Source organism: Hypanus sabinus, chromosome 26 (assembly GCF_030144855.1).
Source record: "Hypanus sabinus isolate sHypSab1 chromosome 26, sHypSab1.hap1, whole genome shotgun sequence".
NCBI classification, from domain to species: Eukaryota; Metazoa; Chordata; class Chondrichthyes; order Myliobatiformes; family Dasyatidae; genus Hypanus; species Hypanus sabinus.
Genome location: NC_082731.1, coordinates 3,843,835 through 3,861,740, shown reverse-complemented (window position 1 = coordinate 3,861,740; position 17,906 = coordinate 3,843,835).

The following is a 17,906-nucleotide window of genomic DNA, read 5'->3' as shown; positions in this document are numbered from 1 at the left end:
CAAAACTCAGAATATAGATCACAGAACATAGATCACAGAATACAGTATATAGATCACAGAACACAGATCACAGAACTCAGAATATAGATCACAGAACACAGAATGTAGATCACAGAACACAGATTATCGATCACAGAACACAGAACATCGATCACAGAATAGAGAACATAGATCACAGAATACAGTATATAGATCACAGAAGAGATTACATAGATCACTGAACACAAATACAGATCACCAAACACAGAACATAGATCACAGGAGAAAGGATATAGATTACAGAACACAGAATATAGATCACAGAACTCAGAATATAGATCACAGAACAGAGAATATAAATCACAGAACACAGTATATAGGTCACAGAGTAGAGAATATAAATCACAGAACACAGTATATAGGTCACAGAATAGAGAATATAAATCACAGACCTCAGTATATAGAACACAGAACATAGATCACAGAACACAGAACAGAGATCAAAGAACACAGAATGTAGATCACAGAACACAGAATGTAGATCACTGAACACAGAATGTAGACCACAGAAAATAGATCACAGAACAGAGATCACAGAACACAGAATGTAGATCACAGAACACAGAATGTAGACCACAGAAAATAGATCACAGAACAGAGATCACAGAACACAGAATGTAGATCACAGATCAGAGAATATAAATCACAGAACACAGAATATCGATCACAGAACACAGAACAGAGATCACAGAACAGAGAATATTGATGGCAGAACACAGAATATAGATCACAGAACACAGAACATAGAATATAGATGAAAGAACACAGAATATAAATCACAGAACACAGAACATCGATCACAGATCATAGAATATAGAAGGCAGGACACAGATTATAGATCACAGAACACAGTATATAGATGACAAAACACAGGATATACATCACAGAACACAGAACATAGATCACAGAACACAAAACAAAGATCACAGAAGAAAGGTTATAGATCACAGAACACAGAATATAGATCACAAAACAGAGAATATTGATCGCAGGTCACAGATCGTAGAATATACATGGCAGGACACAGGATATAGATCACAGAACACAAAACATAGATCTCAGAACACAGAATTTAGCTCACAGAACACAGAATGTAGATCACAGAAAACAGAATGTAGATCACAGAAAACAGAACGTAGATCACAGAACACAGAACATAGAACACAGAAGACAACATAGATCACAGAACAGTGAATATAAATCACAGAACGCAGTATATAGATCACAGAACACAGAATGTCGATCACAGAACACAGTAAATAGAATGCAGAACACAGAACAGAGATCACAGAACAGAGAATATAGATCACAGAACACAGTATATAGATCACAGAAGAAAGAATATAGAACACAGAACATAGATTACAGAAGAGATTACATAGATCACTGAACACAGAACACCAAATATAGATCACAGAACACAAAACACAGAATGTAGATCACAGAACACAGAATATAGATCACAGAACACAGAATATAGAATATAGATGGCAGAACACAGAATACAGATCACAGAACACAGAATATAGATCACAGAACACAGAACATAGAATATAGATGGCAGAACACAGAATATAGATCACAGAACACAGAATATAGAATATAGATGGCAGAACACAGAATACAGATCACAGAACAAAGAACAGAGGACACAGAAGAAAGGATATAGTTCAAAGAACACAGAATATAGATCACAGATCACAGATCAGAGAATATAAATCAAAGAACACAGTATGTAGATCACAAAACAGAGAATATAAGTCACAGAACACAGTATATAGAACACAGAAGTCAGAACATAGATCACAGATCACAGAACACAGAATATAAATCACAGAACAGAGAATATAAATCACAGAACACGGTATATAGGTCACAGAGTAGAGAATATAAATCACAGAACACAGTATATAGGTCACAGAATAGAGAATATAAATCACAGACCTCAGTATATAGAACACAGAACATAGATCACAGAACACAGAACAGAGATCACAGAACACAAAACAGAGAATATTAATCGCAGGTCACAGATCGTAGAATATAGATGGCAGGACACAGGATGTAGATCACAGAACATAGGTCACTGAACACAGAATATAGATCACAGAACACAGAACACAGATCACAGATCAGAGAATATAAATCACAGAACACAGTATATAGGTCACAGAATAGAGAATATAAATCACAGACCTCAGTATATAGAACACAGAACATAGATCACAGAACACAGAACAGAGAACAAAGAACACAGAATGTAGATCACAGAACACAGAATGTAGATCACTGAACACAGAATGTAGACCACAGAAAATAGATCACAGAACAGAGATCACAGAACACAGAATGTAGATCACAGAACACAGAATGTAGACCACAGAAAATAGATCACAGAACAGAGATCACAGAACACAGAATGTAGATCACAGATCAGAGAATATAAATCACAGAACACAGAATATCGATCACAGAACACAGAACAGAGATCACAGAACAGAGAATATTGATGGCAGAACACAGAATATAGATCACAGAACACAGAACATAGAATATAGATGAAAGAACACAGAATATAAATCACAGAACACAGAACATCGATCACAGATCATAGAATATAGAAGGCAGGACACAGATTATAAATCACAGAACACAGTATATAGATGACAAAACACAGGATATACATCACAGAACACAGAACATAGATCACAGAACACAAAACAAAGATCACAGAAGAAAGGATATAGATCACAGAACACAGAATATAGATCACAAAACAGAGAATATTGATCGCAGGTCACAGATCGTAGAATATACATGGCAGGACACAGGATATAGATCACAGAACACAAAACATAGATCTCAGAACACAGAATTTAGCTCACAGAACACAGAATGTAGATCACAGAAAACAGAATGTAGATCACAGAAAACAGAACGTAGATCACAGAACACAGAACATAGAACACAGAAGACAACATAGATCACAGAACAGTGAATATAAATCACAGAACGCAGTATATAGATCACAGAACACAGAATGTCGATCACAGAACACAGTAAATAGAATGCAGAACACAGAACAGAGATCACAGAACAGAGAATATAGATCACAGAACACAGTATATAGATCACAGAAGAAAGAATATAGAACACAGAACATAGATTACAGAAGAGATTACATAGATCACTGAACACAGAACACCAAATATAGATCACAGAACACAAAACACAGAATGTAGATCACAGAACACAGAATATAGATCACAGAACACAGAATATAGAATATAGATGGCAGAACACAGAATATAGATCACAGAACACAGAATATAGATCACAGAACACAGAATATAGAATATAGATGGCAGAACACAGAATACAGATCACAGAACAAAGAACAGAGGACACAGAAGAAAGGATATAGTTCAAAGAACACAGAAAATAGATCACAGATCACAGAATGTAGATCACAGATCAGAGAATATAAATCACAGAACACAGTATGTAGATCACAGAACAGAGAATATAAATCACAGAACACGGTATATAGAACACAGAACTCAGAACATAGATCACAGATCGCAGATCACAGAACACAGAACATCGATCACAGAACACAGAACATAGATCATAGAATATAGAAGGCAGAACACAGATTATAAATCACAGAACACAGTATATAGATGACAAGACACAGGATATACATCACAGAACACAGAAGAATTATCACAGAACACAGAACATAGATCACAGAACACAAAACAAAGATCTCAGAACACAGAATATAGATCACCAAACACAGAACATAGATCACAGGAGAAAGGATATAGATTACAGAACACAGAATATAGATCACAGAACACAGAATATAGATCACAAAACAGAGCATATTGATTGCAGATCACAGATCGTAGAATATAGATGGCAGGACGCAGGATATAGATCACAGAACACAGAATACCGGATATAGATCACAGAACACAAAACATAGATCTCAGAACATAGAATATAGATCATAGAACACAGAATTTAGATCACAGAACACAGAACACAGATCACAGAACACTTTGATCACAGAACACAGAACAAAGGACACAGAAGAAAGGATATAGTTCACAGAACACAGAATATAGATCACAGATCACAGAATGTAGATCACAGATCAGAGAATATAAATCACAGAAAACAGAATATCGATCACAGAACACAGAACAGAGATCACAGAACAGAGAATATTGATGGCAGAACACAGAATATAGATCACAGAACACAGAACACAGAATATAGATCACAGAACTCAGAATATAGATCACAGAACAGAGAATATAAATCACAGAACACGGTATATAGGTCACAGAGTAGAGAATATAAATCACAGAACACAGTATATAGGTCACAGAATAGAGAATATAAATCACAGACCTCAGTATATAGAACACAGAACATAGATCACAGAACACAGAACAGAGATCACAGAACACAAAACAGAGAATATTAATCGCAGGTCACAGATCGTAGAATATAGATGGCAGGACACAGGATGTAGATCACAGAACATAGGTCACTGAACACAGAATATAGATCACAGAACACAGAACACAGATCACAGATCAGAGAATATAAATCACAGAACACAGTATATAGGTCACAGAATAGAGAATATAAATCACAGACCTCAGTATATAGAACACAGAACATAGATCACAGAACACAGAACAGAGAACAAAGAACACAGAATGTAGATCACAGAACACAGAATGTAGATCACTGAACACAGAATGTAGACCACAGAAAATAGATCACAGAACAGAGATCACAGAACACAGAATGTAGATCACAGAACACAGAATGTAGACCACAGAAAATAGATCACAGAACAGAGATCACAGAACACAGAATGTAGATCACAGATCAGAGAATATAAATCACAGAACACAGAATATCGATCACAGAACACAGAACAGAGATCACAGAACAGAGAATATTGATGGCAGAACACAGAATATAGATCACAGAACACAGAACATAGAATATAGATGAAAGAACACAGAATATAAATCACAGAACACAGAACATCGATCACAGATCATAGAATATAGAAGGCAGGACACAGATTATAAATCACAGAACACAGTATATAGATGACAAAACACAGGATATACATCACAGAACACAGAACATAGATCACAGAACACAAAACAAAGATCACAGAAGAAAGGATATAGATCACAGAACACAGAATATAGATCACAAAACAGAGAATATTGATCGCAGGTCACAGATCGTAGAATATACATGGCAGGACACAGGATATAGATCACAGAACACAAAACATAGATCTCAGAACACAGAATTTAGCTCACAGAACACAGAATGTAGATCACAGAAAACAGAATGTAGATCACAGAAAACAGAACGTAGATCACAGAACACAGAACATAGAACACAGAAGACAACATAGATCACAGAACAGTGAATATAAATCACAGAACGCAGTATATAGATCACAGAACACAGAATGTCGATCACAGAACACAGTAAATAGAATGCAGAACACAGAACAGAGATCACAGAACAGAGAATATAGATCACAGAACACAGTATATAGATCACAGAAGAAAGAATATAGAACACAGAACATAGATTACAGAAGAGATTACATAGATCACTGAACACAGAACACCAAATATAGATCACAGAACACAAAACACAGAATGTAGATCACAGAACACAGAATATAGATCACAGAACACAGAATATAGAATATAGATGGCAGAACACAGAATATAGATCACAGAACACAGAATATAGATCACAGAACACAGAATATAGAATATAGATGGCAGAACACAGAATACAGATCACAGAACAAAGAACAGAGGACACAGAAGAAAGGATATAGTTCAAAGAACACAGAAAATAGATCACAGATCACAGAATGTAGATCACAGATCAGAGAATATAAATCACAGAACACAGTATGTAGATCACAGAACAGAGAATATAAATCACAGAACACGGTATATAGAACACAGAACTCAGAACATAGATCACAGATCGCAGATCACAGAACACAGAACATCGATCACAGAACACAGAACATAGATCATAGAATATAGAAGGCAGAACACAGATTATAAATCACAGAACACAGTATATAGATGACAAGACACAGGATATACATCACAGAACACAGAAGAATTATCACAGAACACAGAACATAGATCACAGAACACAAAACAAAGATCTCAGAACACAGAATATAGATCACCAAACACAGAACATAGATCACAGGAGAAAGGATATAGATTACAGAACACAGAATATAGATCACAGAACACAGAATATAGATCACAAAACAGAGCATATTGATTGCAGATCACAGATCGTAGAATATAGATGGCAGGACGCAGGATATAGATCACAGAACACAGAATACCGGATATAGATCACAGAACACAAAACATAGATCTCAGAACATAGAATATAGATCATAGAACACAGAATTTAGATCACAGAACACAGAACACAGATCACAGAACACTTTGATCACAGAACACAGAACAAAGGACACAGAAGAAAGGATATAGTTCACAGAACACAGAATATAGATCACAGATCACAGAATGTAGATCACAGATCAGAGAATATAAATCACAGAACACAGTATATAGAACACAGAACTCAGAACATAGATCACAGATCACAGAACACAGAACATAGATCATAGAATATAGAAGGCAGAACACAGATTATAAATCACAGAACACAGAATATAGATCACAGAACACAGAATATAGATCACAGAACACAGAATATAGAATATAGATGGCAGAAATCAGAGTACAGATCACAGAACAAAGAACAGAGGACACAGAAGAAAGGATATAGTTCAAAGAACACAGAATATAGATCACAGATCACAGAATGTAGATCACAGATCAGAGAATATAAATCAAAGAACACAGTATGTAGATCACAAAACAGAGAATATAAGTCACAGAACACAGTATATAGAACACAGAAGTCAGAACATAGATCACAGATCACAGAACACAGAACATCGATCACAGAACACAGAACATAGATCATAGAATATAGAAAGCAGAACACAGTATATAGATGACAAAACACATGATATACATCACAGAACACAGAAGAATTATCACAGAACACAGAATATAGATCACAGAACACAAAACAAAGATCTCAGAACACAGAATATAGATCACAGAACACAGAATATACAATATAGATGGCAGAACACAGAATACAGATCACAGAACACGGAACAGAGGACACAGAAGAAAGGATATAGTTCACAGAACACAGAATATAGATCACAGATCACAGTATGTAGATCACAGAACAGAGAATATAAATCACAGAACACAGTATGTAGATCACAGAACAGAGAATATAAATCACAGAACACAGAACATAGATCACAGAACACAAAACAAAGATCACAGAAGAAAGGATATAGATCACAGAACACAGAATATAGATCACAAAACAGAGAATATTGATCGCAGGTCACAGATCGTAGAATATACATGGCAGGACACAGGATATAGATCACAGAACACAAAACATAGATCTCAGAACACAGAATTTAGCTCACAGAACACAGAATGTAGATCACAGAAAACAGAATGTAGATCACAGAAAACAGAACGTAGATCACAGAACACAGAACATAGAACACAGAAGACAACATAGATCACAGAACAGTGAATATAAATCACAGAACGCAGTATATAGATCACAGAACACAGAATGTCGATCACAGAAAACAGTAAATAGAATGCAGAACACAGAACAGAGATCACAGAACAGAGAATATAGATCACAGAACACAGTATATAGATCACAGAAGAAAGAATATAGAACACAGAACATTGATTACAGAAGAGATTACATAGATCACTGAACACAGAACACCAAATATAGATCACCGAACACAAAACACAGAATGTAGATCACAGAACACAGAATATAGATCACAGAACACAGAATATAGAATATAGATGGCAGAACACAGAATATAGATCACAGAACACAGAATATAGATCACAGATCGCAGATCACAGAACACAGAACATCGATCACAGAACACAGAACATAGATCATAGAATATAGAAGGCAGAACACAGATTATAAATCACAGAACACAGTATATAGATGACAAGACACAGGATATACATCACAGAACACAGAAGAATTATCACAGAACACAGAACATAGATCACAGAACACAAAACAAAGATCTCAGAACACAGAATATAGATCACCAAACACAGAACATAGATCACAGGAGAAAGGATATAGATTACAGAACACAGAATATAGATCACAGAACACAGAATATAGATCACAAAACAGAGCATATTGATTGCAGGTCACAGATCGTAGAATATAGATGGCAGGACGCAGGATATAGATCACAGAACACAGAATACCGGATATAGATCACAGAACACAAAACATAGATCTCAGAACATAGAATATAGATCACAGAACACAGAATTTAGATCACAGAACACAGAACACAGATCACAGAACACTTTGATCACAGAACACAGAACAAAGGACACAGAAGAAAGGATATAGTTCACAGAACACAGAATATAGATCACAGATCACAGAATGTAGATCACAGATCAGAGAATATAAATCAAAGAACACAGTATGTAGATCACAAAACAGAGAATATAAGTCACAGAACACAGTATATAGAACACAGAAGTCAGAACATAGATCACAGATCACAGAACACAGAACATCGATCACAGAACACAGAACATAGATCATAGAATATAGAAAGCAGAACACAGTATATAGATGACAAAACACATGATATACATCACAGAACACAGAAGAATTATCACAGAACACAGAACATAGATCACAGAACACAAAACAAAAATCTCAGAACACAGAATATAGATCACAGAACACAGAATATACAATATAGATGGCAGAACACAGAATACAGATCACAGAACACGGAACAGAGGACACAGAAGAAAGGATATAGTTCACAGAACACAGAATATAGATCACAGATCACAGAATGTAGATCACAGATCAGAGAATATAAATCACAGAACACAGTATGTAGATCACAGAACAGAGAATATAAATCACAGAACACAGTATGTAGATCACAGAACAGAGAATATTAGTCACAGAACACAGAACATAGATCACAGAACACAAAACAAATATCACAGAAGAAAGGATATAGATCACAGAACACAGAATATAGATCACAAAACAGAGAATATTGATCGCAGGTCACAGATCGTAGAATATACATGGCAGGACACAGGATATAGATCACAGAACACAAAACATAGATCTCAGAACACAGAATTTAGCTCACAGAACACAGAATGTAGATCACAGAACACAAAACAAAGATCTCAGAACACAGAATATAGATCACCAAACACAGAACATAGATCACAGGAGAAAGGATATAGATTACAGAACACAGAATATAGATCACAGAACACAGAATATAGATCACAAAACAAAGCATATTGATTGCAGGTCACAGATCGTAGAATATAGATGGCAGGACGCAGGATATAGATCACAGAACACAGAATACCGGATATAGATCACAGAACACAAAACATAGATCTCAGAACATAGAATATAGATCACAGAACACAGAATTTAGATCACAGAACACAGAACACAGATCACAGAACACTTTGATCACAGAACACAGAACAAAGGACACAGAAGAAAGGATATAGTTCACAGAACACAGAATATAGATCACAGATCACAGAATGTAGATCACAGATCAGAGAATATAAATCACAGAACACAGTATATAGAACACAGAACTCAGAACATAGATCACAGATCACAGAACACAGAACATAGATCATAGAATATAGAAGGCAGAACACAGATTATAAATCACAGAACACAGAATATAGATCACAGAACACAGAATATAGATCACAGAACACAGAATATAGAATATAGATGGCAGAAATCAGAGTACAGATCACAGAACAAAGAACAGAGGACACAGAAGAAAGGATATAGTTCAAAGAACACAGAATATAGATCACAGATCACAGAATGTAGATCACAGATCAGAGAATATAAATCAAAGAACACAGTATGTAGATCACAAAACAGAGAATATAAGTCACAGAACACAGTATATAGAACACAGAAGTCAGAACATAGATCACAGATCACAGAAAACAGAACATAGATCACAGAACACAGAACATAGATCATAGAATATAGAAAGCAGAACACAGTATATAGATGACAAAACACATGATATACATCACAGAACACAGAAGAATTATCACAGAACACAGAACATAGATCACAGAACACAAAACAAAGATCTCAGAACACAGAATATAGATCACAGAACACAGAATATACAATATAGATGGCAGAACACAGAATACAGATCACAGAACACGGAACAGAGGACACAGAAGAAAGGATATAGTTCACAGAACACAGAATATAGATCACAGATCACAGAATGTAGATCACAGATCAGAGAATATAAATCACAGAACACAGTATGTAGATCACAGAACAGAGAATATAAATCACAGAACACAGTATGTAGATCACAGAACAGAGAATATAAATCACAGAACACAGAACATAGATCACAGAACACAAAACAAAGATCACAGAAGAAAGGATATAGATCACAGAACACAGAATATAGATCACAAAACAGAGAATATTGATCGCAGGTCACAGATCGTAGAATATACATGGCAGGACACAGGATATAGATCACAGAACACAAAACATAGATCTCAGAACACAGAATTTAGCTCACAGAACACAGAATGTAGATCACAGAAAACAGAATGTAGATCACAGAAAACAGAACGTAGATCACAGAACACAGAACATAGAACACAGAAGACAACATAGATCACAGAACAGTGAATATAAATCACAGAACGCAGTATATAGATCACAGAACACAGAATGTCGATCACAGAACACAGTAAATAGAATGCAGAACACAGAACAGAGATCACAGAACAGAGAATATAGATCACAGAACACAGTATATAGATCACAGAAGAAAGAATATAGAACACAGAACATAGATTACAGAAGAGATTACATAGATCACTGAACACAGAACACCAAATATAGATCACAGAACACAAAACACAGAATGTAGATCACAGAACACAGAATATAGATCACAGAACACAGAATATAGAATATAGATGGCAGAACGCAGAATACAGATCAGAGAACACAGAATATAAATCACAGAACACAGAACATAGAATATAGATGGCAGAACACAGAATATAGATCACAGAACACAGAATATAGATCACAGAACACAGAATATAGAATATAGATGGCAGAACACAGAATACAGATCACAGAACAAAGAACAGAGGACACAGAAGAAAGGATATAGTTCACAGAACACAGAATATAGATCACAGATCACAGAATGTAGATCACAGATCAGAGAATATAAATCACAGAACACAGTATGTAGATCACAGAACAGAGAATATAAATCACAGAACACAGTATGTAGATCACAGAACAGAGAATATAAATCACAGAACACAGAACATAGATCACAGAACACAAAACAAAGATCACAGAAGAAAGGATATAGATCACAGAACACAGAATATAGATCACAAAACAGAGAATATTGATCGCAGGTCACAGATCGTAGAATATACATGGCAGGACACAGGATATAGATCACAGAACACAGAACATAGATCTCAGAACACAGAATTTAGCTCACAGAACACAGAATGTAGATCACAGAAAACAGAATGTAGATCACAGAAAACAGAACGTAGATCACAGAACACAGAACATAGAACACAGAAGACAACATAGATCACAGAACAGTGAATATAAATCACAGAACGCAGTATATAGATCACAGAACACAGAATGTCGATCACAGAACACAGTAAATAGAATACAGAACACAGAACAGAGATCACAGAACAGAGAATATAGATCACAGAACACAGTATATAGATCACAGAAGAAAGAATATAGAACACAGAACATAGATTACAGAAGAGATTACATAGATCACTGAACACAGAACACCAAATATAGATCACAGAACACAAAACACAGAATGTAGATCACAGAACACAGAATATAGATCACAGAACACAGAATATAGAATATAGATGGCAGAACACAGAATATAGATCACAGAACACAGAATATAGATCACAGATCGCAGATCACAGAACACAGAACATCGATCACAGAACACAGAACATAGATCATAGAATATAGAAGGAAAAACACAGATTATAAATCACAGAACACAGTATATAGATGACAAGACACAGGATATACATCACAGAACACAGAAGAATTATCACAGAACACAGAACATAGATCACAGAACACAAAACAAAGATCTCAGAACACAGAATATAGATCACCAAACACAGAACATAGATCACAGGAGAAAGGATATAGATTACAGAACACAGAATATAGATCACAGAACACAGAATATAGATCACAAAACAGAGCATATTGATTGCAGGTCACAGATCGTAGAATATAGATGGCAGGACGCAGGATATAGATCACAGAACACAGAATACCGGATATAGATCACAGAACACAAAACATAGATCTCAGAACATAGAATATAGATCACAGAACACAGAATTTAGATCACAGAACACAGAACACAGATCACAGAACACTTTGATCACAGAACACAGAACAAAGGACACAGAAGAAAGGATATAGTTCACAGAACACAGAATATAGATCACAGATCACAGAATGTAGATCACAGATCAGAGAATATAAATCAAAGAACACAGTATGTAGATCACAAAACAGAGAATATAAGTCACAGAACACAGTATATAGAACACAGAAGTCAGAACATAGATCACAGATCACAGAACACAGAACATCGATCACAGAACACAGAACATAGATCATAGAATATAGAAAGCAGAACACAGTATATAGATGACAAAACACATGATATACATCACAGAACACAGAAGAATTATCACAGAACACAGAACATAGATCACAGAACACAAAACAAAGATCTCAGAACACAGAATATAGATCACAGAACACAGAATATAGATCACAGAACACAGAATATAGAATATAGATGGCAGAAATCAGAGTACAGATCACAGAACAAAGAACAGAGGACACAGAAGAAAGGATATAGTTCAAAGAACACAGAATATAGATCACAGATCACAGAATGTAGATCACAGATCAGAGAATATAAATCAAAGAACACAGTATGTAGATCACAAAACAGAGAATATAAGTCACAGAACACAGTATATAGAACACAGAAGTCAGAACATAGATCACAGATCACAGAACACAGAACATCGATCACAGAACACAGAACATAGATCATAGAATATAGAAAGCAGAACACAGTATATAGATGACAAAACACATGATATACATCACAGAACACAGAAGAATTATCACAGAACACAGAACATAGATCACAGAACACAAAACAAAGATCTCAGAACACAGAATATAGATCACAGAACACAGAATATACAATATAGATGGCAGAACACAGAATACAGATCACAGAACACGGAACAGAGGACACAGAAGAAAGGATATAGTTCACAGAACACAGAATATAGATCACAGATCACAGAATGTAGATCACAGATCAGAGAATATAAATCACAGAACACAGTATGTAGATCACAGAACAGAGAATATAAATCACAGAACACAGTATGTAGATCACAGAACAGAGAATATTAATCACAGAACACAGAACATAGATCACAGAACACAAAACAAAGATCACAGAAGAAAGGATATAGATCACAGAACACAGAATATAGATCACAAAACAGAGAATATTGATCGCAGGTCACAGATCGTAGAATATACATGGCAGGACACAGGATATAGATCACAGAACACAAAACATAGATCTCAGAACACAGAATTTAGCTCACAGAACACAGAATGTAGATCACAGAAAACAGAATGTAGATCACAGAAAACAGAACGTAGATCACAGAACACAGAACATAGAACACAGAAGACAACATAGATCACAGAACAGTGAATATAAATCACAGAACGCAGTATATAGATCACAGAACACAGAATGTCGATCACAGAACACAGTAAATAGAATGCAGAACACAGAACAGAGATCACAGAACAGAGAATATAGATCACAGAACACAGTATATAGATCACAGAAGAAAGAATATAGAACACAGAACATAGATTACAGAAGAGATTACATAGATCACTGAACACAGAACACCAAATATAGATCACAGAACACAAAACACAGAATGTAGATCACAGAACACAGAATATAGATCACAGAACACAGAATATAGAATATAGATGGCAGAACGCAGAATACAGATCAGAGAACACAGAATATAAATCACAGAACACAGAACATAGAATATAGATGGCAGAACACAGAATATAGATCACAGAACACAGAATATAGATCACAGAACACAGAATATAGAATATAGATGGCAGAACACAGAATACAGATCACAGAACAAAGAACAGAGGACACAGAAGAAAGGATATAGTTCACAGAACACAGAATATAGATCACAGATCACAGAATGTAGATCACAGATCAGAGAATATAAATCACAGAACACAGTATGTAGATCACAGAACAGAGAATATAAATCACAGAACACAGTATGTAGATCACAGAACAGAGAATATAAATCACAGAACACAGAACATAGATCACAGAACACAAAACAAAGATCACAGAAGAAAGGATATAGATCACAGAACACAGAATATAGATCACAAAACAGAGAATATTGATCGCAGGTCACAGATCGTAGAATATACATGGCAGGACACAGGATATAGATCACAGAACACAGAACATAGATCTCAGAACACAGAATTTAGCTCACAGAACACAGAATGTAGATCACAGAAAACAGAATGTAGATCACAGAAAACAGAACGTAGATCACAGAACACAGAACATAGAACACAGAAGACAACATAGATCACAGAACAGTGAATATAAATCACAGAACGCAGTATATAGATCACAGAACACAGAATGTCGATCACAGAACACAGTAAATAGAATACAGAACACAGAACAGAGATCACAGAACAGAGAATATAGATCACAGAACACAGTATATAGATCACAGAAGAAAGAATATAGAACACAGAACATAGATTACAGAAGAGATTACATAGATCACTGAACACAGAACACCAAATATAGATCACAGAACACAAAACACAGAATGTAGATCACAGAACACAGAATATAGATCACAGAACACAGAATATAGAATATAGATGGCAGAACACAGAATATAGATCACAGAACACAGAATATAGATCACAGATCGCAGATCACAGAACACAGAACATCGATCACAGAACACAGAACATAGATCATAGAATATAGAAGGCAGAACACAGATTATAAATCACAGAACACAGTATATAGATGACAAGACACAGGATATACATCACAGAACACAGAAGAATTATCACAGAACACAGAACATAGATCACAGAACACAAAACAAAGATCTCAGAACACAGAATATAGATCACCAAACACAGAACATAGATCACAGGAGAAAGGATATAGATTACAGAACACAGAATATAGATCACAGAACACAGAATATAGATCACAAAACAGAGCATATTGATTGCAGGTCACAGATCGTAGAATATAGATGGCAGGACGCAGGATATAGATCACAGAACACAGAATACCGGATATAGATCACAGAACACAAAACATAGATCTCAGAACATAGAATATAGATCACAGAACACAGAATTTAGATCACAGAACACAGAACACAGATCACAGAACACTTTGATCACAGAACACAGAACAAAGGACACAGAAGAAAGGATATAGTTCACAGAACACAGAATATAGATCACAGATCACAGAATGTAGATCACAGATCAGAGAATATAAATCAAAGAACACAGTATGTAGATCACAAAACAGAGAATATAAGTCACAGAACACAGTATATAGAACACAGAAGTCAGAACATAGATCACAGATCACAGAACACAGAACATCGATCACAGAACACAGAACATAGATCATAGAATATAGAAAGCAGAACACAGTATATAGATGACAAAACACATGATATACATCACAGAACACAGAAGAATTATCACAGAACACAGAACATAGATCACAGAACACAAAACAAAGATCTCAGAACACAGAATATAGATCACAGAACACAGAATATAGATCACAGAACACAGAATATAGAATATAGATGGCAGAAATCAGAGTACAGATCACAGAACAAAGAACAGAGGACACAGAAGAAAGGATATAGTTCAAAGAACACAGAATATAGATCACAGATCACAGAATGTAGATCACAGATCAGAGAATATAAATCAAAGAACACAGTATGTAGATCACAAAACAGAGAATATAAGTCACAGAACACAGTATATAGAACACAGAAGTCAGAACATAGATCACAGATCACAGAACACAGAACATCGATCACAGAACACAGAACATAGATCATAGAATATAGAAAGCAGAACACAGTATATAGATGACAAAACACATGATATACATCACAGAACACAGAAGAATTATCACAGAACACAGAACATAGATCACAGAACACAAAACAAAGATCTCAGAACACAGAATATAGATCACAGAACACAGAATATACAATATAGATGGCAGAACACAGAATACAGATCACAGAACACGGAACAGAGGACACAGAAGAAAGGATATAGTTCACAGAACACCGAATATAGATCACAGATCACAGAATGTAGATCACAGATCAGAGAATATAAATCACAGAACACAGTATGTAGATCACAGAACAGAGAATATAAATCACAGAACACAGTATGTAGATCACAGAACAGAGAATATTAATCACAGAACACAGAACATAGATCACAGAACACAAAACAAAGATCACAGAAGAAAGGATATAGATCACAGAACACAGAATATAGATCACAAAACAGAGAATATTGATCGCAGGTCACAGATCGTAGAATATACATGGCAGGACACAGGATATAGATCACAGAACACAAAACATAGATCTCAGAACACAGAATTTAGCTCACAGAACACAGAATGTAGATCACAGAACACAAAACAAAGATCTCAGAACACAGAATATAGATCACCAAACACAGAACATAGATCACAGGAGAAAGGATATAGATTACAGAACACAGAATATAGATCACAGAACACAGAATATAGATCACAAAACAGAGCATATTGATTGCAGGTCACAGATCGTAGAATATAGATGGCAGGACGCAGGATATAGATCACAGAACACAGAATACCGGATATAGATCACAGAACACAAAACATAGATCTCAGAACATAGAATATAGATCACAGAACACAGAATTTAGATCACAGAACACAGAACACAGATCACAGAACACTTTGATCACAGAACACAGAACAAAGGACACAGAAGAAAGGATATAGTTCACAGAACACAGAATATAGATCACAGAATGTAGATCACAGATCAGAGAATAAAAATCACAGAACACAGTATATAGAACACAGAACTCAGAACATAGATCACAGATCACAGAACACAGAACATAGATCATAGAATATAGAAGGCAGAACACAGATTATAAATCACAGAACACAGAATATAGATCACAGAACACAGAATATAGATCACAGAACACAGAATATAGAATATAGATGGCAGAAATCAGAGTACAGATCACAGAACAAAGAACAGAGGACACAGAAGAAAGGATATAGTTCAAAG